Source organism: Ictidomys tridecemlineatus, chromosome 13 (genome assembly GCF_052094955.1).
Source record: "Ictidomys tridecemlineatus isolate mIctTri1 chromosome 13, mIctTri1.hap1, whole genome shotgun sequence".
NCBI lineage: Eukaryota > Metazoa > Chordata > Mammalia > Rodentia > Sciuridae > Ictidomys > Ictidomys tridecemlineatus.
Genome location: NC_135489.1, coordinates 2,932,675 through 2,957,865, shown reverse-complemented (window position 1 = coordinate 2,957,865; position 25,191 = coordinate 2,932,675). Strand labels below are relative to the sequence as shown.

Sequence of the window (25,191 nt, the reverse complement as noted above, 5' to 3'; positions counted from 1 at the left end):
TTCAGCGCAAGTTGGAACCAAACCATGTGTTTGGGGAAACACTCTGAATCTTCTAATCAATATAATTTTATAATCAAGGCTCTTTTAATAGCGTAGAAATCAGTATGTTACCACTTTGGCAGTAATCTCTGTGTGAAATAGAATTTAATGGAGACGACAAGGGTTAGTTTAATGGACAGGCTTCCATTATTGGCTTACAGAATAATGGGGGTGCTGCCCTCACCAGCAGAAGAATACTGTTCTTCTGCACTCCGCCAACTTGTAGGCAGCTCTCCTGACAGAGAATACTTTGGTAATTTACCAAATATCACAAAATCATCTAAGAATGAAGGGAGACGTTGTGTCACTGCCAACCCGGTACTTCCATTTTATTTCACTTTTTCAGTGCTGAAACCCAAACCCACGGCCTCGAACCAAGGAGGCCCTGAGCTACATCCCCAGCCCGAAACTCAAACTTCTAGTTGGCAATGTTTCTCCAGAATTTATCACCTAATTCCCACATTCTCTCTAGGTGGCAGGATGAAAGAAGAAGGCTTCAGTGTGCGTTCAGGTCCGTGGATGCTATCTGCATGGCCTTTGCTGATATGAGATGACCTTGAAGAGACTGCTCCAAGGTGTTTGACTTCAGCACCAAAACAGCAGAATTCGACCAGAGGCAAAAACAATTTAGAGACATTTAGTAACTTGGAAGAGACTGATCTTTCCAGGAGTCCATGCTTCCTCATTGCTCCTGCTCAGAGCTGTCAGTGGTCAAGTTTGTTCCCACAGGAAAACTTATAACACCACGTTCGAAATCGCAAGCTCCGTGTTCGACCTTTTCAAGGTGCGGGTGTCTATTGAGGACAGGGGTCTGAGCTCCAGTGACCACTCGGGCCCTCAGCACACCCCAGTAGCTGCTGCTCCTAAGACCCTGTGTGCTCCTCACAGAGAAGAGGCGGCTCATGGCCTGCACACACCTATTGTGTCCCTGAGGGACGTCAAGTGCTGTGACAACTGACAACCTTGACCCAAGTAACAAAGATCTAGCCCTCAGGGAGCTTCCATTCTAGTGAGAGGGGCTAGGTGACAACTATTCAGCAAGTGGACTTCGGGAAGCGGTCAGGGCCAAGTGTGGACAGGACCAGGTAGAGGACAGGAGCTGAGGCGGACTTCAGGCTGGGGATGCGGCCTGCAGAGAGCCAGCTTGGAATGGTAAAGGGAAAGACCACAGCTGTGGGAGGTCCCGCGCTGGTGGGGGGCGCAGTGGGCAGTGGGAGGCCGTGGTGGTGAGAAGGACGAGGAGGGAAGGACTGCGCAGCAGGACAGGGCTGAGGAGGGTGGGCGGGCTCTTGTGGGAAGGCGCTGGGCAGCGTTGCTCCTGGAGGAAGCTGTCTCTCTCTGAGGCAAGGTCAGCACAGGGAGCTCAGGGGACGGAAAAGGTGCGCATCATGGAGTAGCCGTCGCAGAGAGGCCGCCGCGGTGCCCGAGGCCGCCGCACAGGGTCAGCTGTGGTCCGAGCGCTTGTCTGAGGCTCACTGCGAATCCAGCAGGAGCTCAGTTTGCCTGGCTGGATGGTTGTCATCTCCAGCATATTTCGGACAGAGTATCGTGTTATTCAGGTTTCAGAGGGAGCACGAGGCAAGCAAATTAAGGAAGGTTTCCAGGTACATGGAATCTAAGGTGAAAAAAACAAAAGTGAAAGTATAAATGGGGATTGTTGATGGTGGGAAGCACACTGGTCCGTGGATGGGCGGGGAGTCTCGGGGAGGCCAGGACAGGGCTGGAGGAGGGGTAAGGGGCAGGTTCCCTGGCGCAGGATCCTTGAGGCCAGATTTCCAAGGTAATGAAGTGACCAGGAATTGCACAGCTTAAAGCAGGACCCTCTGAGTGGATGGCGGAGGAGTCAGGATGAGGATCGTTTAGGCAAGAGTCAAACTCCGAAGGCCACAGGGATAAGTGGCGTCTGTGCGCTCACACTCAGGTTGCCACAGAGCACGACAGGGATCCTGGGGAGATGAGTCCTCCCGTCCCTAAATTCATCACGGGGTGAGAGGAGTTACTGGGAAATGGAAGGTTGACTGACCTGTGTTTCCAGTAAAGTACGGACTCTGAAGTGGAGAGATGGTCTCAAGTTAAAACAGGGAGCCAAGGGGCAATGGCCAACTCCCCACGGGCAGGTGCAGCAGGAATGGGAAACAGTACCCTTGACTCCAAAGCTCTGTTCAGGGACAGCCCCATTTCAAGGAGCAGGACGTTGAAGACTATGCGGAGAGGAGCCTGGAGACGGCGTCACCCTGGAAGCTGGCAGAGACGGCCCTGGGACAAGCAGCCAGGGGTCCCAGATCTTGCAGTTCTCATCCCAGAGAAAGGCTTGTGTGGACAGGACGCAGCAGGAAACAGCATGGTGGGCCTCAGGGACAGTCTCCACCTGACAGAGCCTGGCTGAGAGGGCTGGCTGGCCCCACTCCCACTTCTTCCCCCCAGAGAGAAGCCAGTGCTGGGCCCAGCTGGAGCTGGACAGCTCGCCTTCCAGGCCAATGTCCCATGTTCCTGCAAGGGGAGGCCCTGGAGTGAGCTGGGGTGGACTCTGAGCCCAGCGTCCACAGGAGGAGAAGCGCGGCCTGGGATTGGAGAGGCTGCCTGAAGGCTGAACTGGTTGGGCCCAGTCTGGTTTCCCGAGGTGATACATAACCTGAAAGCACGGATTTCCGGGTGACCGGACGTGAGGTGGAACTGGGTTAGAGGACAATTCATTTTGCCAGTATGAAAACCAATGAATGAATAAAACCAAGACTGAACTTGTTAACTCAGCCAGGACTCCCCAAGAAGGGCGAGTCAGTCAGCCACAGGTACAGAGAAGAGGAAGTCTCAGGGTGTGCGCCACCCCGAGGTCCACCCGAGGGTCCTCAGGCTAGGTGGCGGACCCTGATCCACCGCAGAGCCCGCTCTTGCCGCCTTTGCCCTCCTTCCTCACAGAGCCACGCCCTCAGAACTTGACACACCCGGAACATTTAGTAAACATTTGTTGATTCATTAAATAAGAGCCAAAGCGACTGATGGGGAGAATGGAGGAGAATCAGGAAAACTACGCCACTTTAAAGAAATACCAAAGACTGCATTTTTTTCCAAATTTTAGTTTAAAGTTTATAATGTGCTTCTGGTCACATGGTTCAGACTGCCAGGTATCAGATTAGAATCTAAGTTTTCCCCACTGAACTTCTCATGTAAGTCACAACCAGAAATTCATACCATGGGTTTTCTTCCAAATTTCCTCTATATCAGGTGAATTTTAATGCAATAAAAAGAGAATCAATTTAAAATATTCCCATGCATTGTATTGTAATTTATCCCATATTCTATGTGAAATAGAATACTGTACTGCAAGGGGCCGTCTCAGGTGTACTTGGCACATTCTAAATTCCGCTACAGTGTATCCCTCTCGCTTCCTGAGGGAGCTCTCTCCATCTCTGGATACCCAAATGTGACCTGGTTGGGAAGTTCCAGGCACTACATGGGAAGTTCTTCAAATCAGCCAGCTTCATTAATGCGTTGGGTCTACGGATAAATGTAGGCAGTTTACTTTCCAGAGTATTATGTTCCCAGTGAGGAACAGAATTTAGCATTTCCAAATGGCAGAACCAATCCAAGGGAGCCCTGGGACCGGCTTCTCTCCCTGCTTTCTCTGCCTCCTGGTGACTGCGGTGCCTGCTGTCCATCTCCGCGGTGACAGTAGATGCTGATACTTCTCGGCAGAAATTCCATACGTTATCTCTCCCCTGTCAGACACAGGAGTGCTGGGAAAGGTGTCCTGAGTTTTATTATTTTTTCCCTGCTAGCGAGTGGTGCTACTCCGGGGCTCTGCTGTTCATTAGGGATCAAGCTGCCGATATGGGCGTGCTCAGATCAGTCTTTTATGTCACCGTACCAAGCCCAGTGTTTGCATTCCTCCTCAACTGAAAATTTGTCAGAGAAGAAAGGCATTAAACCTGTCACTACAGATAAAGATCAGACGTTTGATTTCAAACAGAAGAGGCAAACACTCCACCACGGACTCCATTAACTCTCCAGCTCACTGCTCAGAGGGACGTGCCAGCTAGGCCAGGCCTGGGGTGGGGAGTACAGCCAGACTTCACCACGGCTTTAGCAGTTACACACTCGGGACAAAAAGTCCATCACTAAAACAAAAATAAAATGAAATAAAGTCATGGAGGAGAAACTAAGTGCAAACCTTGCCATGTCCCCCCTCAGCCCCCTTTATCACAAATGCAATTTCATTAGACAAGTGAGTGAGCAAATTTCATCTGAAAGCTAAATAAGATTCCACCACTTACAGAAAAGCAAGTGTTTGGGAAGATGGTTTTGGAAAAAGATTGGGCATTAAAAAACAAAGCCATTTCACAATACCCTCATGCAATCACTAGAAGATGGACACCATTGGTTAACAATATGCATACCTTCAAAAGTCTTGCTACATTTCCACATTTTTCTTGTCTCCATTAAATAAAACCAATGTGTTTCTCTATTTCATTGAATAATATACAAGTAGTTGTCTTTGATCTTAACCTAAACTTTGAATTTATATGTCAGCTATTTCCAAAGGGTCTGGTCACTAAAAAGATTAATATTCATAATATTTCTGTGACCAGCTAGATGACAGGTATTATTAGCCCCATTTTATGGATTCAGACAGTGGGGCAGGGAGAGGTTAAGTGACATGCTGAATATCACAAGGAAAATTAAACTCTCAAATTTAGTGCACTTTTTATTATGCTCCTTCTGAAGGACAGCGTAGGAGGGTAGACCAGAAGTCACAAAGCGAGGGCTCTGGTCTTAACTCTCACACTGACTCATCGCATGGCCTCGGGCAAGTCATCTAACCTCTCTGTGGCTCTGTCTCAACATTAGGTAAAATTGACAATTCCTACCAACCATCCACACCCCTGCTGTGAGGATTAATGAAATGAGACCTGTGCTGCTCAGCTTGTTGGCAGAAAGGCTCTCTATAAATACAAAATATGCTGAGTGCCTTCTTAGAGGTTCTGCAGGATTTTACAACCCGCAGGGGACACTGGAACATGGCCATGCATTTGAACAGGCTGTCCCCGAGTGCCCCCCGGGACAGAGAGACACCACAAGACCATGGCCTCTGCTTCAAGTGGAGAAGTGCAGGCTGGGAAGCATCCTTGCAAGTCTGGGAGGACAGTGGTCACGGCACTGTGCAGACGGGAGGGTGCGTCCACCCTGGGGGAGTGTCCAGCAGACCCATTGCCTTCTCAGGCCACCCTTCTCAGGAGGGCCTGGCTTGGAAATCCCATCTAGGAGACCCACTTGGTGCTGTACAGGTGAATCTGCACCTGCTTCTGGCCCCTGAGGGGCGCTGCCCTGGCCCTCCCAGTGGGCAGTACCCCGAGTGAGGAGTGAGCCAAGTCTGAGGGCTGCAGCAGGCGACGCGCGGGAGGAGCAGAGAGGAGCTGCTCACCACAGTCCTCACATCTGGGCGTGGGAGAACAAGGCTGGGACTCGGCCTGCCTATGTGTCCCTGCACAAGCCCTGGAGGTGACTCCTCTCACCGTGCCGTCCTCCTCCCACCTACCCTCCGCGCGGGCGGTGAAGACTCCCGGGTGGCGTCTCCAACCAGAACTGCCCTCAAAGTCCAAGCCCACCTGTGCCACCCAGGAGCCCGCCCCACTGGGGTGCGGAACAGACCTCTGCAATTCCCACGCCCGCACCTCCCCTGTCCCCCTGCAGCTGGCTCAGCCTGTCATCGTATCTCAACTGTGTCTCCACGTGGCCAGTGGCTCAGGTCAAGACACGGGAGTCAGCCTGGCCCCTTCTCACCTCCCACCAACCTCCCAGGAAACCCTCGGGGCACATGGCTCAGAGCATTCCCTCCGTCCTCTCTCCTCCGTGGCTGGGCCCCGGTCTGAAACACCCCGTTTTCCCAGGCCCTCGGCCCCCTCTCAGCATACTAACTGGTTTCCCTGGCCCTCTCTTTCCTCTCCTACAGTCTACTCTCAACGCAGCACAAAATTATTCTTTTAAAATATAACCAAGACCCTTTCGTGCATTTCCACACCACATCTGCACATGACCAGCGCTCCATTACTTTCCTGCCCCAACCCGACTCCTCTTCCCTGACTGACCTCATTGCTACTCCTCAACTGCACCAGCCACGATTCTGCCTCAGGGCCTTTGCGTTGGCCATAACCTCTGCAGTAAAGATCTGTACCCAAATATCTGCTTACCTAGTCTCCTACATGCATCCAATCCCTGTTCGCGTCTTATCTTTTCAGACGTCTTTGGAGACTGCTTCCACCTCCCACTACTGCTCTCCCCTGCCTCCCGCATCCTCACTGCCCTTCCAGCACCTCGCCTGCTCTGGAGCTTCACCTTGGGCACAGTGTGGCACCTTCTTAGGGTGGCTTTGAAGTCCCACAGACTGGAGGCTCCGGAGCCTGCATCTGAGATGGGGGTTGTTTCCTGCCAAGGCTGCAGGAACCTCCTGGCCAAGCCCTTGCCTTGAGGCAGTAGATCTGCAACATGCCAGCTTCGGGGACACGATTCAACCCCAGAGCCACACCAGGCTGCACCTGCGTCTTGGGCTGCTCTGACAACATACCAAAGTACTGAGCCCCTTAAACAGCAGAAAGCTCTGTCTCCGGGTGCTGGAGGCCCAGTCCTGCTGTCGTCAGGGCTGGCTCTTTCCCAAGCAGAGGGGAGAATTGAACCCTGTCTCTCTCTGGGCTCCCAGGTAGTCCTGGCCGTCCTTCTGCTCCTTGACCTGTGGACAGTGTGGTTCTTGGGTGGCATTTGTCTCCCTTCTCTGCATGACGATCCAGGCTTGTCGTCATGTGGGGACACCAGCATGTGCAGTGCAGACCGTGAGAGACCCCACCTCCACAGGAGGAGGGGAGGACCCACAGAGGCCTTCTGAGGGACACAGCTCAGCCCCGACGTGCACGGTGTGCTGCCTGGCGCCTCTCCTCTTTGTCCGCTGCCACGGGTGCAAGGCCCACCCTGGGAGGCCGGCAGGTGCCTCCTGTGCTTCTGGTTGCTTCACTGACGGCAAAACACTGCCGACGATGACCAGCGCATAACTGTGCTGAGGAACGTCTGTAACTGCAGGAACAAAGGACTGTACGGCCATGTGTGGACCGGCTCTGCCCCCTGCCAAAGCCAGGCAGGTATTCAATCAGGGACCTGCGGCCCAGGCCCCAGCGCCCCCACTCACCCCATAGGATCGGGCTACAGCCACGGTGGTTGCTGGAGATGGTGAGGTTGTTTCCAGATGGCATCCAGGCCACTTGAAGCGGAACCTTGCCGGGCTGTGGCCTGAGGTCGGTCCTGCACACCCAGTGTGAGCTCACCCCTCTGTGCTAACCGCGGGGCTCCCCATAGCAGTGCTAGTTTACCATCCTCAGAACATGAAAGGACACTTCTGAGGACTGATCTGGGGGGCCCAGGGTTCCTGAAAGGCCATCCAGCCAGCCCGATCTGAGGGTGAATGGCAGCAGGCCCAGCGGCGGGTCCCAAGTGCTCAGCATGGCCCTTATCAGTTTCAAAGCCAGGGAACCTGGATTTGTTTTACTAGCTCACATAAACTCCCAGATCCTTGGGAAAATCATTTTCCTGAATACGTCACTCTTGTTCTGGAACGCCTTCAGAGGACATGTCAGGGGCATGTGCTGCAGATGGGAACAAGGTCACTCTCTCCACAGCCTCCATCCTCGTCCCCCACCCCAAATGTGTCCTGAGAATTTTCGAGCCCTTTACACAGTGGTCGCAGGTTTTAGCCCTGGAGGAGACTCTGCTGGGACTCCTCGCAGACAGCTGGGCGGGCCTGAGCTCACTGCCTGACTGTGGAGCTCAGGCCCTCGTCCCTTGGTCCTGGATTGCTGCAGGGTTCAGGCACTGGCCACCACGGAACAACCATTCCCCCAAAGCCAGGAGCCTGTTGAGAATGTCCAGCAGGAGAACTCAGTCGGCTTCCTTTCACAGAAAGGGTTTTAGCAGAACTCGTGGCTGCGTGCTTCCCAGGCCGGGCTGGTCCCCACACAGTGTTTTACAGGTCCCAGGCCGTCGGATGTCACTTCCACAGCCTCTCCTTCATGACCCACCTAATAGACTCTCCTGCGCCCTGTCTGTGTGGCACCAGATGGCATTGCCTCCTTAGACTGGCTGCTGCCTTGTTCAACAGAAACACGAAAGGTCAGGGAGACCATATGGTGTGGGCTGCCCTGCCCCTGCACACAGGAGCGGCCACACTGCCACCTGAATGTCCCCCGCCCCGAAGGTAGCAGTGTCTGCACATATCGGACTCTCTGTTCCCTTTCTACTGAAGCACCGCAGCCAATGAGTCCCTCAGCTTCTACCATCGGGTTGTCTTTTTCTATTCCAAACACCTTTATTTTACAGAAAACCAAATAATAAGACGATTTTAACCTGGTTTCTTTTCCCTTAAAAAGGGCGACTATGGATTTATTTTTATAAATGGTGCGTTTCCCCAACATTTCTAACGCCGCCCGCTGGTGTTCGGCACACTCTGGGTGGAGGGCAGTGGGACGGTCCCCGCGGGAAGCCTGGGAGGTGTTTCTGGGACCCACTCTTCTCAGTGAGCCACGTCGTCCTGTGTCTGGCGGGTTGGGCTGCAGTCCCTTCCTTCTGATTGTTGCTCAAATGTCACCATCAGGACTTGGAGCCTTTACATCTCTCTAGTTAGGCCCCCAAATGGACACCATGGTGCTGCCAACTTTGGGGAAAAGCTAGCCATCGAGAAATGTCCCACCTGGGCCAACTCGGCCCCCTACCGCCAGAGAGTTGCCCCAGACTCTTCAGGACTGACAGCTCTGACGCGGAGCCTTTCCCTCCTGCACATGGTGGTTGATCCCTTGGAATTCTCCAGACCTCTCTCTTTCTCTTTATAATGGAAGAAATTCGATTCTTCTTTTCTGAATTAATAAACAGTCCTCTGTGGCTTAAGTTCCCTCTCTGGGTTCACACCCCCCCTTCCCATTCACCCAGGAAGAAGCACTTCCGAGGTCATGCAAGCTCCACAGATTTTAGGTTCACTTTCTCTTCCCTCCTTTCACCTGGGGCCTTAAAGTTCTGACCATCATTACATTTTCACTGGATACAATTAAAAATAGCAATTGTAGAAATACCAAGCCAGCCGGTCAGCTCCACCCCAGTTCCGCGTGGCCTTCCCCACATGGCTCACTCTCAAGCAGTTGAGAAGTGCTGTTTGTAATTCCAGGTATTTTCTGTTATCCCCACCATGTGGCTGTCTGCTTTTTCATTTTCCTAAAGTCACCTGACCCGGTTCCTGGTATTCCACAGCTAGGAGACTGCAGGGCAAGTTTTAGATCTATGTGCCTCCTTGCAGCACTGCACCGTCACTGGTCTGCCACAACCTGGGCTGTTGGCCACTTGTAACGGAGGCACTTTAAAATTTCATTGCAAGAGGATACAAAGGGAGTCACAGACTACCAAGTTAGGCTGGAACACTCGAAGAGTTCAAGACTTACAAAGAAACTGCATGGGGAGCAGAGGGTCCCCTCTGCTCTGGGTATGTCCCCGAGTTGCCTGGGGTAGTGGCAGTAGCTGTGCTCTCCTTCTTGGGGCTGCTATGTGACTGGTGGTGCAGGCAGAACTGCCACCTCCTGCTGCACAGTAGCCAGGTTCCATCAGTGTTCTTGCCTGAGCTCCAACAGGAGCTGTGCGGTGACTGATATCATTCCTACTCAGCAGAAAGATAAACTGAGTCACAAATAGGCGAAAAGACTCAATTTGAGGCAAACAGTGAGCCTGTGGAAAAGGCAAGACAAAAGCCCAGATATTCTAAATTTCATCTGATTTATCCACAGTACAACCCTACAATATAATACAATATCCATTACAGACGGGAATGAGTCTCCTGGTTACCATTTCCCCAAACAAATAGAAATAGAAGTCACTCAACCCTGAAACCCACATAACTGCAGGTAGATTAAAGCTTTTCCTCTCTAGGTACAGCCAGGGGGGAGGCCGCCGTGGAGCCAGGCTGCAAGGGGCTTCACGTGGCGGTAGGCAGGGCGATGCTGATTGATGGAAAGGTGCCTGTGTCCCTGCAGAAGGAGGGGCGGGACTGATGCCTAACGCTTCAGGTTATTGAAATAAGCACCTGATGTTCTGGACACTTATCTAGACGGAGCCCCCGTCCTGAGCCCTGGGCTCATCCCCAGCTCTAATAGCATGTCAGCGATGGTGACCAGCGAATTAACCCTGGAAAACACTTATTGATCCCCACCCCAGATTGCTGACTTCAAAAAAAATGTCATTGCTTCATCCCATCCTCTGTTCCACCTCATTAGCTACTGTCACTTTGCGCCTGAGCACCAGGGGACTCGTTATTCCTGACACAGTGTTCAGCGTGGGATGCAGGGACAGTCGGGGCCAGGACAACAAGTGGTTCTCCATCCTGCCATGGTCCTCCTCTCCTCTGAGGGTGGAAGGAGTGGCCATCTGGCTGGCCACAGCATGGACAAGGAGCCTGAGGCTGTAGAGGCGCTGGGCGCTCACGTTCTTTATGGTGTCCTTAAGCCGTGAACTCCCGTCTCCACAACTCCTGGAATGCTGCTTTCAGGGCCTAATAAAGCTTCTTTTCCTGTAGTAATTGGCATCTCCTGGCTCCTGCTGATGACCTCAGCTCACCCCAGGACACTTTTATCAGAGAAGTGGCTGAGCTCCATTAGATGAGTCTTAATTAGGTGAGAACTACCCAGAGATCTGAAATGCAAATTAGAAGGCTGGAGAAGTGGAGTCAGACCAGATCATTAAGGAACAGGCTGGGAAAGAGCATGAGTTTGTGAAAATTAAAAAAAAAAAAATAAGAATATGAAGGGAAAATAGAAAGTTTACCCTTCGTAGGCATAAGGGGCTCCGGGAAATATTTCTAAGCTCTAATATCTGTAGAGTTTGGTTTTCATTTGTGCATAGACAAGTAATAGAGGACAATAAAATTTTACTTCTCTTCTTTTTTCTCACACATGGAATGGAAAGAAGATATGATTTGTGATAGTTTTAAAATCTATCAGAAGTAGGCAAAATTCAACAGTAGATATTTAAATTAGGGAACTTGGCTTAAAAAAAATGTTTTAAGGGCAGGTCCTAATTTGAGGCCTGGGCTTCAGAAACAAAACTAATGACCCAGAGTGGACAGTGGTCCAAGAAGACAGCAGGCCCTTCAAATGCCAGCGCACCCAAGTCCTCTGCCACTTCTCAGATGTTTCCAGCACTTCACCTTCAGGTAAAGCATCTGCACAGCTTTCTGTTCATTCGTGACAATAAATGCTTGGTCTTTGAGGTCTGACCCAGCCAAGAGTCTTTCTAACCCAGTGTGTATGGACGACGTGGGTGGGTTTTGTGGGAGACTCTGTGGAGTTTAGGCTGGGAAAGGGCGCCTTCCTGCCATAACCCACTTTAGTAAATACTATTCGGGAGGGCAACGTCTAATTTCTCTTTCTACTGTTTAATTTCTATAGAAAAATCAGAGAGGTCTGAAAGGACTGATCAGACTTAAAGATTTTGAAAATGTGATTCATGACTAAAGGTTAAAGGAAACGCGTTCAAATGAAAGTAATGCTGACAGGAGAGTGCCCGTGGGTACCCATGGTGTGCAGGCTTGGGGGGGGGGCATGGCAGGTGGAGGAGGACACGGAACGTGGTTCTGCAGCTCACCGAGCGCAGGATCATCGCGTTAGGCGTGAACAGAAGCGAGAGTCGTGAGAAACGGCTGCCTTCTGAGGCAGGGCTGCTGTCTCGGGAAACACCTGGTTTTTGCTGGGAGCCTGGTGGGTCCCCGATAAGCCAACCCAACCCTGAGTGGTTTGAAATGCATCCATTCCACAGCCTGACAGTGGGATGTGTGTCAGAGACAGAAGGCTGAGCAGAGAGGAGGTGGAGCCAGGCACCGGGAGGAGAAAGACTCAGACTAACAGGAAGTCTCAGGCAAAATGCAAAATACCAAGAGTTTTTAAAGTTCCAAGATATTAGCAGCTTTCATTATCTATTCAGCAAGAGATTACTCCAAACGAGGTGACCATGAACCTCTAGTCGCTCACCCAGCCTCTGCAGTGAGGAGTCGGGGTGTCCCTGCTGGATCCCTCAGGGGGACACGGCCAAGCTGACCACAGGGATGGGGGGCTCCTCTGAGTGTAGGAGTGGGGCTGCGGGTTGCCCCAGGTCATCAAGTGTGCCCTTCCCTGCAAGTGTGAGCGTCCCCTGACATGGCAGCTGACATCTCACTGTACTGGTGGCCTGGGAGACAGCATGGGGCCCGCTGCCTCTGCTGCACTGTCTTGGTCCCTGTCCGAGGACCTGGGCCAGGGTTTGGGTGCCAAGGGGTGGTGGTCCCTGGAGAGCACACTCCAGGCCTCGGCAGCCCTTCATCTGCCCATCCATCTGCCGTCCTCTGCAAAGGTCTGCTAATTTTCAGTTTTGGAGAGGGGAATTTGTGAAAGGGCCTGTATTCCACAGCCAGGTGGAAATCGTGTGAGACGGAGCAGAGCAAAGGTGATCCACAAAGAGGGCTGAATAAGCACACCCCGTAATCCAAAGTCGGGACACACTATCAAAACTGAACAGTCCCCCTGCCAAAAAGGTGGTCGACCCCAAAAATGTTGGCAAGTTTGGCATCGTTCTTGAAATGGTAGGGTATGCATTTCATGAAAATCACCAAGAGCGAAGCTGTGAAGATAACACCTCCTGGATCTCACGAGGCTGTGGGTCAGGGCTAGGCGTGAGCCTCTCAACCCAGGCTGCTGGGGGCTGCTTCCCTCCTGCAGGCTGCAGGCCAGCATCTCCACCCAGTTTTCCCAGGACCTGGCCAAACGCAGCTCTCCGGAGGCTGCGGGGCTCCTGTCTCCTTTCCTGGGTCCCTTTCTGAGCTCTGCCGTCTCCTGTCTGCACAAGTAAGTCCCTTTCAGAGCCAGCGAAGGCACATCAAGTCCCTCTGAGCTGCCGCGCTGCCACCGCCGGGGCTTCTCCTGCTCTGCTCTTCTTCCGGCTGCAGAGAGCTCAGCTGGGGAGCCCTCCAGTCATGACACTGGGCCACCTGCAGAGTCCAGGGTGACCTCCTGGTTGAAGGTTCTTACAACCAACCACGTCTGCCAAGTCCCTTTTCCCATGAGACAAGCATGGAGCATGTTCACAGGCCCCAGGGCTGGGTGGGCGTGTACTGGGGCGGCCTTCCCCCTCCCCAGTGCTCAACCACACCACACCTGCAGGAGTGAGGGAGGAGGGCTGGGAATGCGTGTAGTGGGAAAGGGCAGGGGGAGCGTGCTGCTCCTTTAGAAACCAGGCACCAGGGCCCCTCTCAGGCTCAGACACCTGCCCCCAGCTCCACACAGCTGCAGCTGGAGCAAGAATGGGCACCTGGACCCAGGTATCCTCCCTGGACCCTGGAGTCTGGGCAGAGACTGGGGTTTCAACTTTATTATTTGACTCTTACAACTCAAATGGTGGGTATTTCCCTGTCTTGAATTTATTTGCCACATTTTAGTGCACCTCTAGTTTATGGCTAACTTATAAACTCTAGAAGCAGTAATTATGTAAATTCCCAAGAACTCTAGCTACATTGGTAGTGGCCTATGACAAAGAGGCTTGACAGAGGAGTGTTGTTCACTGGTATGGTGTTGGACTTACATTTGTTTTTATTTAAGTTTGGCACTATTATTTCATATGGTCATTTCTGGATGGTCAAGGAAGCCTTGCTTGTGTTAGGCTGCAACTAGGCTGCAATCTCTTGGCCTGGTCTGAGGTCAAGTTCACGGACCACCACGAGGAAAGTTCAGCTCAGCCTTCTCCATCCTTCCCCACGACAACAGGTCTCTGATGTTTTCATCATCTCCTTTTATCTCTGGACATAGTTTCTTTTCTTTTTCTTTCTTTTTTTTTTTTAAAGAGAGAGTGAGAGAGGAGAGAGAGAGAGAGAGAATTTTTAATATTTATTTTTTAGTTCTCGGCGGACACAACATCTTTGTTGGTATGTGGTGCTGAGGATCGAACCCGGGCCGAACGCGTGCCAAGCGAGCGCACTACCGCTTGAGCCACATCCCCAGCCCCTGGACACAGTTTCTTTTAATTCTTTCTTCCATTATGAATATATGTGAATTCTTCAGCCAAATTCTCCCTTTAAAATAATTTTTTTCTTGTTTCTTTCTGATTTTTCTAATTGAGAAACCAATAAATAACTTGTTGTCAGGTTGCCTGTACAAAAGCTAATCCACAATTAACATAAAATCGATACATTCCACACTCCCAAAGACAGTATTCTGAAAGGGAATGTGGGCTTTTCTAAGTCTGCACATGTTCATAGCTTGTTTCACTGTTTTTATTCAATTAATAGAACAAGTTAACATTAAAAAATTTCAAACACTTTTTTTTCACAGTGCTGGACAAGTTCAGCTAGTTCTATTAAAATAGTCAAATATTTTTGATTGTCCTGGACACACAGGGGCTCCATGGGTCAGCATATTCCCTGGAATTTAGATGCTACCTGGCCATCTTATTTATGTTCCTTATTTTATGTTCCAGAAGGAGAATTTTCTCCAGGAACAGTATGTGAGTTTTAGTACAGTATTAGAATAAGAACTATTTTCACATGCAGATTGAGCCTAACCATTTTGCATTTAAAAAGGCTAACAAGCTGGCATGTTCTTCCTAGTGTGCCCATATACATGTGTACATTTAAGAACATATCAAATATTCTCTGCAGGTCTGAATCAATACCCGCTATTAATGATGTCCTCTGGAAGCTCTGGTACCAAGTTGGAATGCTCAGCTCAGAAGAGCATGGTGGCCTGGAGGAGTGCTGGGTTCTGGAGATAACCTTCTTAAACTCTGCTAAAGAGCAACCAAACTCATCTCCGTGAGCAAGAAGGATGAGAAGCAGACACTGTATTGTGCAGAGTGGTAGCACAAATAAGCAACTGGCAGGCACATCAAGAACTCTGGTCCCTGGCAACAAACCTGAAATGGCCAGGTATAAATTTCCTGGATAATTTGCCAACTAAATAGTACACCCAAACACCTGAAATGATCATCAAAATGCTTAACTCCTGGCAACAAAATATCAGTGTCCCCCAGGGCTGCCCGAAGCAATCACCAATAGAGCGGCATACCTGAAAGAATAGAGCAACTAGAAAATAAGTCAAAACCCATCCTCAGTATGTTGGAGAGGTGGTGCTAGGACTACTCAGGGATTCCCAGAGCCAGCCAATCTCACTATCAGGAGTGAACCTATGGTTTCCCATCTCCTTCCCAGTTAGAGGCAGCAGTCAGTTGAGAACAAGAAAGGTTCTTGAGGATCAGGTAGCTTATCTAATGCCCCCAATAGCTCTGTCTGCTACTAATGTGAATGAACATCCTTAGAGATTTGCATGAATGGATAATTAAGTAACATTGAGGTTTATCAAGCCCTTCCATTAATATGAAGATTATTCATACAGTAAGAAACTCAGATGCCAGTTAGGAGATGGTATTAAGTACCTGGTAGGAGGCAGAGTGGGACCCCAAAACATCCACACCCTCTTCCCTAGAGCCTGTGGATATGTTACTGTACATGGCAAGTGGGGTTCAGGTTACAGGGCTTCATGGAGGGAGACTGGGGAGATTGTTCTGGGTGACCCCAGGTGGCCCAACCTGATCTGAACAGCAGAGGACTTCCTGTAGCTGGAAGGGAGGACTGCCTAGTAATACATGTGCCTGGTTCTAGGGAGCTCCAGCAGGGAGCCAGCAAGGAACCAGCTCCACTACCCCAGGCAGCTTCATCAGTCAGCAACCAAGCAGACTTGAAGTGGCCTCTGGCCCAGAGCCTCCAGCAGCAAATCCAGACTGGACAGCACAGGGAGGTCCTGAGAGGAGGATCCCCCCTGATGTCTGGCCTTCAGAGCCGTGAGATGATAAACAGGATGGCTTTAAATAGTTCAGTTTGCAGCAGATTTTATGGCAGCATAGAAAAGCAATGGAAGTATTTTTAAGAGAGTTTTGAAATTTTCTCATCAAGAACGCATCCCTGAGTGCATTAGCATTGGAGCATGCCATCCGGGAAGGCAAGCTCAGGACCCAGAGCTCCGTCTCTAGAACTTGCCCTGGGTGCCTCCTGTGGTTAGGCCACTGCAGTAGGAGGTCTCACACAGGCACAGGACTCAGACATTGAGGAACTGAGAAAGGGTCTAGCAACAGTGCAACAATCCAGGCAAGGCCAGGGGAGACCCCACCCAATGGTGGGATGAAGTTCCACCAGCGATATTGAGCTCAGTCCGGGTATTGGTCTTAGATCTTTCGTGCAAAGTCATGCTCCCGACAGGGAATTAGTTGCCTGCATCTTGCTCATTCATAGGTTTGTTGTTGTTGTCTGTAAAATTCCATTCCAGATGGTTTCTTTGGTTGCTTCTGTTGTCATCTGTTCTCTTTGGGTGCCCAGGAGCTCCCTCTTCTCATAGGAGTGCCCCTTCTCTGGGGGATACTGCCCTCATCTCTTCATGAGGTTCTGAAGAGACCTGGCCACCGTTGGGCTGATGGCGAGGGGCAAGGTCCTGTCTGATCACGGGCACCATTGTCCCTGCGTTATCATAATTCTAGGAGGAGCCCCGCCCTGCAGCTAGGTCTGTCACGGTCTTTGGGAAGAGTGAGCGAGTGAGAAGCCCCATGTGCTCTGGAACGAGACGTCCAGAGTCTCATCAGCCCCCATCTTCCTCCCCTCCCCTGAGCAGGCCCATCAGCCATGGGAGGAGAGGGGAAGCAGAGAGAGACAGAGAGAGGAGAGGGAGAGTGGAAAGAGGGAGTGGGGAAGACAGAGGAAAATGAAGAGAGAACAGAGGGAGGGAAATGTGGGAACCAACGCTGCTGGAGTCCTCCGAGCCCCTGAGGCTGGTCTCTAATGAACTTGAAGGGGCACAGGCCAATGGATGCCCTCTGTGGCTGCAGTTACCTGTGAATTCTTTCCTCTCCATCTCTGGAGGTGCCTAACTTGACTCATGCTCTGTGCTCTTGGCAGCTTGGGTGGCCTGGGCCTGAAAGTAGCTGTTGGACTGTGGACCCCAGTGAGGTGGGAGGTCACAGGCCCGGCCTACTTCGTCTCCCATCTCTGTCACATGTCCCTGGCTCTTCTCTCTGGTCAGTGTGAATGATATGCCCCTCAGGAGACCTTGAAAACCACATGTCAAAGAGGGAACTGAGTTTCTGAGTGACTGAGGCAGTAAAAAGGCCCCACTGATTTTCCAACCATCTAGGATGTTGCTCTATTCAGCTATTTTGCTGCTGTGACCAACACACGTGACAAGAACAATTTTAGAGGAGGAGAAGTTTATTTGAGTCTCAGTTCTTAAGAGGACTCAGTCCATAGCTGGCCAGCTCATGGCTCTGTGCCTGGGAGAGGCAGAACATCACGGTGAAAGTAGATAGCAAGAGAAAAGCAGCTAGGGACACGGCACCGGGAGGCAGAGAAAGAGTCCTCTCCAGGGACAGAAAATATACCACAGGCACACTCACAGTGACCCACCTCCTCCAGCCACACCCTCCCTACCTGCAGTTGCTGCCCAGCTAATCCACCCACCAGATTGATCAGGTCAAGGCCCATTTCTTACATTGTCTAACGCATGAGCTTTTGAGGGACACCTCACATCTACAAGAGACATCACCAAGTGAGGAACAGCCTTACACCTTTGTAACTGTTACCCATTTGGGCCATTGATTATAGCAGAAGTAGTTCTCCCACAAATACCAGGTTCCTGTCACTCGAAACCCCGTGAATCCTGATGCAGGAATTTCTAAGATAAACTTTGCATCAAGAGCGACATTCATGTGTCAACAACAGTGATGGAGACCTTAACCGCCTGCCTCTCTGGGTTGGGCACTTGTAATCAAGCCCATGGATCCAGTACCTTAGCTGTGGAGGATAATCACTCCAACTGCCAGACAGGAGCACCACAAAGACCAAACGGGATGACCAATGACAGTCAGTTACAATGAAGGGCAGAATGACAGATCCAAGAAATTAAAATGGACAGATACATGGCAAACATGGATGGTAGACAGGAGCGGGGCTGAGGAAAGAAAATGAAGGGAAACACAACAGAGAAAGATGAGAATAGTAAGCATTGTGAGTAAAATGACACAATTATAGAAATAAATAAAATTAATCTAAAAATATCATGTAAATTTTTGAACAAATAAATGTAAAAATCCTGAAGAAATCATTAATTTCTTATTTGACTCAAGAAGAAATAGAAATCCTAAATAGATGAAATGAAAGATACTAAAAATACTATCAGCACCCTTCTTTAACAAAGGCACCAGAATGGATTGCTTTTACATGCTTTTTCCTTTTCATCTTTCCAATAACTGATACCTGTGATGTTTTAATGGAAACAGCGCTGACTTCTATGCGCTCATTCTGTAGTGAGGTTATTTCTGTTCCTAGCTTTACCCTTGCTTTGCATATTATTTTATCATAGCATCTCATCCTCTGTTCTTCATGTGTGTGACCTCTTGTTTTATTGCGTTCATGTTTGCATAACCATATTCTCTAGAGAGATCCTCCTCCTGCATGGCTACAGACCTTTCTTCTGTCCTTGAGTCATGCTATTTTCCAGACTGGGTTCTTATTTTAACAAACAGGGTTGGGGATGCACCCTTCCACAACCCAGAAGAATAGCCCAAACCAGTTTTGAAAACGAGTGTGATGGGAGGAAATTTGTTCTGTGCAATGTTTGAACATATTAAAGTGTAGAATAATGAGTTGCATTTTGTTGACACAAGAATAAGCAGTTTAGAAACTATTCCCTTGAGAAGCTCTGCTGTGCATACCCACCCCCCAAGTGTGCATCCAGAGGGTCATATTTTACCTTCTTACCTGGCATCTAGGCACCTCGTGGCCTCCTCGTTTCCTTGTGGATCCTTTCCTTCCTCAGCTCTATCTCCTGTGATGTTTTTCTGAGTCTCTTTGGAAAGCTTTAGGTCCCTGGTGGTCTACATCTGAAAGGAGGCTCATTACCAAGCTGCCCCCATAGAGCACAGAGCTTCCCGTGGCCCCACGGACGCCCCTGCAAGGAAGCAAAGCCACCAGACAGGGCCTGAGGTTGTGCCGATCGTGTTGAAGCTGCAAGTCCAGGTGTGCCTGGGCCTACGTCCCCTCGCCCTTCGTCAAATAGACCAGATCTCCATTTTTACTAAAGCCATTTGAGTACATCGGTCCTGACTGTATTGGCTTGTTTTCCAAGTTTGCTTAAAAGAAGAAAACTTCTATTGAGATGCAATTCACATACCACAGAATTCACCCACAGTGTGCCATCAGTGTCCACTGGTGTACTCACAGACCTGTGCATCGTCACCATATGCTAGGACACTTTCACCACAGTGTACCTAAAAGCTGAGGCTCCAGCCCCTTTCCACCCACCCACATGCCAGCCTCAGGATGCCTTTGCTTTCCATTTCTGTAGATTGGCGTATGCTGGACGCTTGGTGTAACTGGAACCCCGCGGTGTGGGATCCTCTGGCTGGCATCTTTCACTCAGAATGGTGTTTTCCAAGCTCCTCTGTGCTGTAGCAATCAGCAACTCAATTTTTGTTGTTGTTGCTAAATAATGTTCTGTTGTACAAATGTATCCCACTCCATGTGTCCATCATCAGTTGATAGACCCTTGAATGATAGAAAAGAACCCATGAATGACAATCTTCTGGAGTTCTGCGTCTCATACTTCTTCCTGTATTAAGCTATTCCTCTGGCCCTGAAGCTAGCCAGGTCTGCAGTGAGCATCTATTACTGAGATGCTGAGTTCTTGGTTGGCCATGCTCTTTGCTGCCTTGAACAAGAAGCGGAGGGGACTGAGAAGATCATTTTGGAGTAAACAGCAATGGAAGCAAAACTCCAACTTTGAAATTTTAGACCCTGAGTGAACAGCTCTGGATTCTTAGCCATACGTTGTGAGCACTGTGCAGTGCTCACTCTTTTAAATTTTACAGTTATATTCTAAACACTTTATTAAATGTTTGCAGGCAACCTGTCCAAACCTAAGCAAGAAGAGATGGATCATCAGGCAGTGCTGGGTATTTTAATTCAGCTATCAATTCTCCTGTGTTTTCCTCCAAGCACTCCCACTGTACCTGGACACCTGGGGCAGCAGGGGTTGCCTGGGGGAAGATCCATAAGGACTCCCCACCTTTCCCCTCCCTGCTCCTCGCACCTCTGTGAGATGAGGGCAGTCCCTGCAGTGGACCCCTGAACACTGTAAAGCACGTTTGTGGGAGACAGATGGGCGCTAGGAGGAGCCCTGCTCAACAGCCAGGCAGTAAACGGGGGACTTCATCTACTGCTCACACAATGCCTCTTTTTCTCTTCTAGAATGTTCTAGCTAGTTACAAGCCACCCATCAAGAGCTTTCTCTCAGTTTTAAGTGTAAGTTTCTTGAAAGAGCCTAGGAATATTAACTATTTGTCAATTTATACACCACTTCTCTCTCGGTTCTTTCTCCAGTCCTTTTGAATGTGTGGAGAATCCGTCTGCTTTCAGAGCAAGGATCTGTCCTTCATCTGGCACAAATCATCCTCTGCCAACGGCATGCACATTTTATGGCACTTTATATAGACCAGCCCCAGTGAAATAAATACACAAGATGCAGAGCTCGCAGTGACATATTCCAGAACCGACATTCTCACCATGGCTTTGAGCTTCAGGCACTGACAAATACTCTGCACAGCCCAGCTCTCCCGAGGAGGAGATGTGATGATGTTTATGTTATGCAATATGTAAAATATTTATACCTTGGCTTCAACACAAACTGATGATCATTTAAATCAGGAAGTCCTGCTCACAATAAAGACAGTGACGTTATCTTTGCAGGCGAAGGGGGACTCGATAGAAGAAATGATAGGTTTATGTTCAGAGCAAGACTCCACCAATGTCAGTGTTTTAAAAAATAGCAGTTATGGGAAAGGTTTTTAATGTGCTTGCTTCTTTTAGAATTGCTAAATTACCAAGAAGGGCAAAATGTATGCCTTTCTGACTATTGCCCTTATCTTTAGAATGGAAAAATCTTTTCTTTTGACAAACCATTCTTTCATGAATAACCTCTTCAATAGCATTTAGTTATCATTATTAATAAATTGTTGCAGTAATAAATTATATTTTAAACATTTTATTAAATGCAGTTCTCATGTACTTAAAATAAATTGCAAAGCCGGCTTTTTTCATGGTATTTAATATATATAGTATGACACAATGTGCTTTTAATATATTTAATGTTATATACTTTAAAATCTAAGTGTGTTGTACTTTTATGGAACTTACTTTATATTCCTTTCTATATGGAAAATGTATTACTTTTTAATACGGGTTCATTGTGGAGTGCCATTAGGAAATAGAGCACGCTTCTTAAAAGTGGAAACTTTCAGAATTTAAGTACCTTAAATGTGGGGGAGGGGAAGAGGCTGCACTAAGGCAACACCAGGCGTCTAATGGAAGCTCACAGACGCAGTGGCCCTCCCGTCTCACAGACCTCCTGAGGGTCCCCACGGGGTCCAGGGACACTTCCCCCACAACAGCAACGCCCTTCCGCTGCCCCTGCTTTTGGCTTTCTTTGGACATGCAGTCCCTGTCACTCAAGACGAAGACGAGAATATTAGGAAACGCATCTCCAGCCCATGCTTCCTAGATACTTTCCACAGCCGAAATATGGTGGCTGTTTTCAAGAGTTTCTTAACTTTAAGCCTCAAAAGTTCACCATTCACAAAGTGTGGGTCCCTAAATTTTCAATTCTTCAAAGTGTTTTGTAAAATCAAAATTGAAAACTGATTTTTCAGAAGATTTTTGCACCGATCCTGAAGGCCAGAAGAACCACAGTCATTTTGAAGCTTCAGTGAATCTTTCAGGCCTGTGGGAGTATCTCAGGGACATTGGGTACAGGAGACATGCAGACCCTGATAGGGCAAAAACATTCACAAAACGAAGTGGCCACCAGATCCCAGGACTCAATTATGAAAACACTCCTCACCAGGCCCGCAGAGAATGAGTTAGGAGCCCTGTAGCTGGTCTGGGAGTTTGCCCGCAGCCAGCCTGGGATGGATACCAGCTCCGGTGCATAAGCAGGACTTGAGATCCAACACGGGTCTAGCGGTCTGCCTCACAGTCTGCTGGCCAGGCGTGCTCCCTGTGTGGACTGACCTCCCTCTGCATCCCTGGTTGGGCTTTCTGGCTACTGATGAACTTTCCTGGTGCCCAGCAGTTACAGGACCAGACTTCCCTCCAACACCACAAAATGGACCCGACCTCCTAATGTCTGTCCCTTTCCAGAAAGTCCCCAACCTCTGCTGCCATCTTACCCATCATGGACAGGGACCCAGGCTTTGCCTGGCCTGGTCCCCCAGGGACATGGGCAGGACGGCTAGTCCTGTAATGTGCTCACATTCACGTGAGAGACCTGAAGGGAAGTGAGTCTCTCTTGGCTCAATATCCATTCACCAGATACTCACCGAGCACCAGCTCTCGGCCTAACTCTGCTGCAGGCAGGATTCATAAGAGAATGCGAAGAGATCAGGAAGTCAGGCCAAGAACAGGTCCCCGGGTTTGTGTCACCAGACACCCAGTGCCACGCCTCCACCTGGGTGTCTTCCCTTGTTCCTCCCCTCCACCAGGAGCAGAGGCATCTGGGACCCTCTGCTCCTACCCTGACCCCAACCAAATCCATAAGAAGGGGGCCACCTTGCTGGGGTGGGGAAAGCCAATGTGAGCAGGGACACACCAGGCAGACAGGGCTGCCATTGTCCCGTGGTCACTGGGATGCTGCAGGTCCTCGAATGGCTTCTGGATTATCAAACAAATAGACTTTAACTTACTATTTTAGAACACAGTTGTTCACAACCACTACCTGTTGCTAACAGATGATGACCTATGGGGTTGCTTTCTGCCACCATCCTGTGTCATGGATCTGATTCCTTAGTTATGTCATGTGATGCCAACTCACCAAGGTTTCCAGAAAGCAAAAAATCAAATTTTGGGAGCAGAAATTATTAGAAATATCAAATTTTATTGGGGATTTCCCAGGCCTCTCTTCCCTGGCTTGTCTGGGTTCTGGTAGTCCGTGGCTGCAGTCTTTGCTGTGCACGGATGACCCTGCAGGGTGAGCGTCACAGACTGGACACCTCAGAGCCACACAAAGGCTCTGCTTGCTGACACAAGCTGCTCTTCTTTCTGTTGATGTGGTGGACGGGGCAGCACTGGCCCTGGGAAGAGCCATCTTCCAGTGCAGCCAGGGTGGGACAAATGCTGATCCTTCCAAAACCTGATCCCAGTTTCTCTGAGATCCTTTTCCTTGGTGCATTGTGCACCTGAATCAGTTCTCCATGTGTGTGGTGACTCTGGAGAGAGGGAAGGCGCATCCGGCCTCTGGCCCAGGCGGCTGTGATAGGCAGTCTGCGAGCAAGGACTTCAGTGCCCCATTTCAGGGCTGGACTGGGCAGTTATTCATGCCCAGGCCTCAACTTTCCATGGAAAGTGGGCCACAGCCTCTCCCCCTGTGGGTGCAGAGAGTGGGGCCGGTGGCATTGCTTCCCCGGGGGTCTGCCTCCCAGCCAGGTGACGATTCCACGATATTTGGAAAATCAACCAGAATATTGTAGTAAATTGTAGCATTTCCCCCCTCCTTTCACCCACCTCCCTGATTTATCTCATATCCTCCTTTTTTACAAACATTCCAGATTCTGGGGAGTCTTAAGGCCCAGGAGCCCAGTTGTGGAAAGTCCTCTCCTGAGAATGGGCTGGGCTGTGTCAGCGCACTGGTGAGCGGGCTGGTCTCTGGACATGCCAGAGTCTCCGCGGAGTCCCCATCCACCGCATGGATCCCCTTATTTTGAGGTCCCTGGGAGTACAAGTGTTTCAGGAACAGCAGGGCAGGCGTGACCTCACAGGCCCATCTCCTGACAGCCCCAGGGCATCTGCAGCATGGGAGAGTGGGTGTACGCAGAAAGCGGCCTTGGAAGGCAAGCTGGAGGTACTCTGCGCTGGGTGGACCGAGCCCTGGAAGCTCATGCCCACCCAGCAGCCGTGGATCGACTTGATTCAGAAAGCAGGTCTTCCAGATGTAATCAGATTTAAATGAGATCACACTGGATTCGAGTGGGCCCTGATCCCATGCCCTTGGTGTCTTCCTAAGATGCACAGGTGAGAAGGGACAGAAAGAAGACAAAGAAAGACCCCAACTCAGAGCTCGAACTCCATCTGCCAAGAACTATCATCAACTACTTCAAAATATTATGGATGTCCACAGGGTCAGCATTAATTCTATCCATTTCCAGACATTTATAATGTGTAGGATATATTTTTACTTTATTGATGAGGTACATTAAGATAATAATGTGCTATATTTTTCACTTACACTATATTTTTGGAGAAAATATTATGTAACAGATGAAGAACTAGATATGAAAGAGAAAATGCTCACATAAATCACCCAGTTCTTGAAAAATAAATCATCACTCTTAACTTCCTCTCCACGTTGAGCCATATCCCGCGCTGCACTCTCTCCAAAGCAGCCTTGATAGGCACGTAAGGAATGGAAAAAAAGTGATTTTGATTCTTCTGTCTCCCTGATGATTCATGTTTCTTGGTAAACTGAAATGTTGAGAGTCAAATAGATTGTATCAGAAAGAACAAAGTGGTTAAAGAAACAGAAGAGATAGAAAGATCTTGAAACAGCAGGGCTGGGAGATTGTTCATAATGGATGCCGTAAGGAGGACACTTCCTTCTTCACAATTGCTTCTTCCCTAACACCAGAGAAATGAGAGAAGCGGCTTTAGCGCCCTGCACCACGAGTCACAACGTCCCAGGATGACTATGAAGACCTCAGTGTAATACGGGAGCTTTGGCATCTGATAGAAACAGATTCCAGGTCAGGTGGTTTTTTAAAAATAGACCTCTCCTTCCTTGGAAAGGAACGCAGTTAGAAAGTGATCCATCAATCTTCTGGAGAGGTTTTCAGCTTCCACCAGCCTGGAACGTCTCCCCCAGACTTACCAGAAGTGAGGCAGTGACGTATCTGACGGCACCCAGCTCCGGTCACGGGCTTTGTTTGGAAGTGCTTTCCAAGGCACCACCTGCCCTCTCTCGGGTCTGTAAACCGGCACTCACTCGATCGCCTCTCTCCCTCCAAAGCCCACGGTACTTTTGTGTTTCTGAAAAG

At 49.7% G+C, this 25,191-nt stretch overlaps 1 long non-coding RNA gene across 1 annotated transcript; it reads right to left on the bottom strand.

Annotated features, from left to right (window-relative positions):
* Positions 1 to 338: 338 nt before the first annotated feature.
* On the bottom strand, positions 339 to 2,686 carry LOC144369745 (uncharacterized). Its single transcript, XR_013429461.1, has 2 exons — positions 2,063 to 2,686; positions 339 to 1,654 (listed from the first exon to the last, which is right to left on the bottom strand). It is a non-coding gene; the product is annotated as an uncharacterized LOC144369745 (long non-coding RNA).
* Between the last annotated feature and the right edge of the window lie 22,505 nt (positions 2,687 to 25,191).